The following is a 4,030-nucleotide window of genomic DNA, read 5'->3' on the forward strand; positions in this document are numbered from 1 at the left end:
ATGGTGCAAATCTCGGTCACAGAACAGAATAAATAAAAAAGAATGAAAAGAAATTAGGACAGTCTCAGAGTCTTCTGAGACAATATTAAATGCACCAATATTTGAATTATAGGACTCCGAGAACAAGAAGAAAAAGAAAAAGGGTCTAAGAAAATATGTGAAGAGATCATAGTCAAAAACTTCCCTAACATGGGAAAGGAATTAGTCACCCAAGTCCAGGTAGTGCAGAGAGCCCCATACAGGATAAAGTCAAGGAGGAACATGCCAAGACACATATTAATCAAATTTTAAAAAATTAAATACAAAGAAAAAATATTAAAAGTAACAAGAGAAAGGCAACAAATAATATTGAAGGGAATCCCCATAAGGTTATCTGCTGATTTTTCAGCAGAAATTCTGCAGGCCAAAAGGGAGTGGCAAGATATATTTAAAGTGATGAAGGGGAAAAATCTACAACCAAGATTACACTACCTAGCAAGGATCTCATTGAGATTCCATGGAGAAATCAAAAGCTTTACAGACAAGCAAAAGCTAAGAGAATTCAGCACCACCAAACCAGCTTTACAACAAAGACTAAAAGAATTTCTCTAGGCAAGAAACACAAGAGAAGAGAACAAAAGAGGAAGGGACAAAAAAAGACCTACAATAACAAACCCAAAACAACTAAGAAAATGGAAATAGGAACATACATATCAATAATTACCTTAAATGAAAATGGATTAAATGCTTGAACCAAAAGACATAGACTGGTGGAATGGATACAAACAAAAGAGCTGTAAATATGTTGTTTACAAGAGACCCAAGTCAGAGTTAGGGACACATACAGACTAAAAGTGAGTGGATGGAAAAAGATATTCCATGCAAATGGAAATCAAAAGAAAGCTGGAGTAGCAATAGTAATATAAGAAAAAATAGATTTTAAAATAAAGACTGTTAAAAGATACAAGGAAGCCCACTACATAATGATCAAAGGATCAATCCAAAAGAAGATATAAAAATTGACAATACTTATGCACCCAAAATATGAGCACCTCAATACATAAGGCAAATGCTTACAGCCATAAAAGGGGAAATTGACAGTAACACAATAATAGTGAGGGACATTAACACCTCATTTACACCAATGGACAGGTCTTCCAGACAGAAAATAAATAAGGAAACACAAGCCTTAAATGTTACTTAAGACCAGATAGACTTAATTGATATTTATAGGACATTCCATCAAAGAGCAGAAATACACTTTCTCCTCAAGTGCACAAGGAACATTCTCTAGGATAGACCTTATCTTATGTCACAAATCAAGCCTCGGTAAATTTAAGAAAATTGAAATCATATCAAGCATCTTTTCCAAATACAATGCTATGAGATTAGAAATCAATTACCGGAAAAAAACTGTAAAAAACACAAAGTGGAGGCTAAACTGTGCACTATTAAATAAACAACAGATCACTGAAAAAATCAAAGAGGAAATAAAAAAAAAAACCTAGAAACAAATGAAAACAAGAACACGATGACCCAAAACCTATGGGATGCAGCAAAAGCAGTTCTCAGTGGGAAGTTTATAGTAATACAATCTTACCTCAAGAAACAAAATAATCTCAAATAAACAACCTAAATTTACAACCTAAAGCAACTGGAGAAGGAAGAACAAACAAAATCTTGATCTTAGTAAACAAAAAAATGATCCTAGTAAATCATTAAGATCAGTGCAGAAATAAATTAAATAGAAACAAAGAAAACAATAACAAAGATCAATGAAACTAAAAGCTGGATATTAAAGAAGATAAACAAAGTTGATAAAACTTTAGCCAGACTCATCAATAAAAAAGGGAGAGGACTCAAATCAATAAAATTAGAAATGAAAAATAAGTTACAACTTACAGCGCAGAAATACAAATGGTCAAAAAGATTACTACAAGCAACTGTATGCCAATAAAATGGACAACCTGGAAGAAATGGAAAAATTCTTAGCAAGGTACAACCTTCCAAGACTGAACCAGGAAGAAATAGAAAATATAAACAGACCAATCAAAAGTTATGAAACTGTGATTAAAAATCTTCCAACAAACAAAAGTCCAGGACCAGATGGCTTCACAGGTGAATTCTATCAAACATTTAGAGAAGAGCTAACACCTATCCTCCTCAAACTCTTCCAAAAATAACAGAGTAAGGAACACTCCCAAGCCCATTCTATGAGGCTACCATCACCTTGATACCAAAACCAGACAAAAATATCACAAACAAAGAAAATTAAACACCAATATCACTGATAAATATATACACAAAAATCCTCAACAAAACACTAGCAAACTGTATCCAACAACATATTAAAAGGGTCCTAAACCATGATCAAGTGGGATTTATCCCAGGGATGCAAGGATTCTTCAATATACACAAATCAATCAATGTGATACTCCATATTAAAAAATTGAAGTATAAAAACCATATAATCATCTCAATAGATGCAGAAAAAGCTTTTGAAAAATTCAACACCAATTTATGATAAAACTTTCCAGAAATTGGACATAGAGGGAACCTACTGCAACATAATAAAGGCCATGTATGATAAACCCACATCAAGCCTCATTCTCAATGGTGAAAAAGTGAAAGCCTTTCTTCTAAGAACAGGAAGAAGACAAGGATGTCCACTGTCATGACTATTATTCAACATACTTTTGAAAGCCCTAACCACAGCAATCAGAGAAGAAAAATAAATGAAAAGAATCCAAATTGGAAAAGAAGGAGCAAAACTGTAACTGTTTTCAGGTGACATGATACTGTACATAGAAAATCCTAAACATGCTACCAGAGAAATACTAGAGCTCATAAATGGATTTGGTAAAGTTTCAGGATGCAAGTTAATACCCAGAAATCTCTTGCATTCCTATACACTAAAAACAAAAGATCAGAAAGAGAAATTAAGGAAACAATCCCATTTACCATTGCAACTAAAAGAATAAAATACCTAGGAATAAACCTACCTAAGGAGGCAAAAGACCTGTACTCAGAAAACTATCAGATACTGATGAAATAAATCAAAGATGAAACAAACAGATGGAGAGATATACCATGTTCTTGGATTGGAAGTATCAATATTGTCAAAGGGATTATATTACCCAAGGTAATACACAGATTCAACAGAATCCCTATCATATTCCCAGTTGTGGGCTTCTCTGGTGGCACAGTGGTTGGGAATTTGCCTACGAAGGCAGGGGACGTGGGTTAGAGCCCTGTTCTGGGAAGACCCCACATGCCACGGAGCAACTAAGCCCATGCACCACAACTGCTGAGCCTGTGCTCTAGAGCCCGCAAGCCACAACTTCTGGGCCCGTGTGCCACAGCTACTGAAACCCATGCACCACAACAAAGAGTGGCTCCTGCTTGCCACAACTAAAGAAAGCCCGCACACAACAATGAAGACCCAACACAGCCAAAATTAAATAAATAAATTTATTAAAAAATAAAATTCCCAGCTGCATTTCTTGCAGATCTGGAAAGAAAAATCTTAAAATTGTTATGGAAATACAAAAGACATGGAATAGTGAAAGCATTCTTGAGAAAGAAAAAAAAAAGAGCTGGAGGAATCAGACTCCCTGGCTTCAGACTGTACTACAAAGCTACAGTAATCCAACAGTATCGTACTGGCACAAAAATAGAAATATAATTCAGTGGAAGAGGATAGGAAGCCTAGAGATAAACCCATGCACCTATGGTCAACTAATCTATGACAAAGGAGGCAAGAATATACAATGGAGAAAAGACAGTCTCTTCAATAAGAGGTGATGGGAAAACTGGGCAGCTGCATATAAAAGAATGAAATTAGAACACTCCCTAACAGCACACACAAAAATAAACTCAAAATGTATTAAAAACCTACATGTAAGGCTGGAAACGATAAAACTCTTAGAGGAAAACATAGGCAGAACACACTTTGACATAAATCACAGCACAATCTTTTTTGATCCACCTCCAAGAGAAATGGAAATAAAAACAAAAATAAACAAATGGGATCTAATTAAACTTAAAAGCT

Source organism: Balaenoptera acutorostrata, chromosome X (genome assembly GCF_949987535.1).
Source record: "Balaenoptera acutorostrata chromosome X, mBalAcu1.1, whole genome shotgun sequence".
Classification (NCBI taxonomy): domain Eukaryota; kingdom Metazoa; phylum Chordata; class Mammalia; order Artiodactyla; family Balaenopteridae; genus Balaenoptera; species Balaenoptera acutorostrata.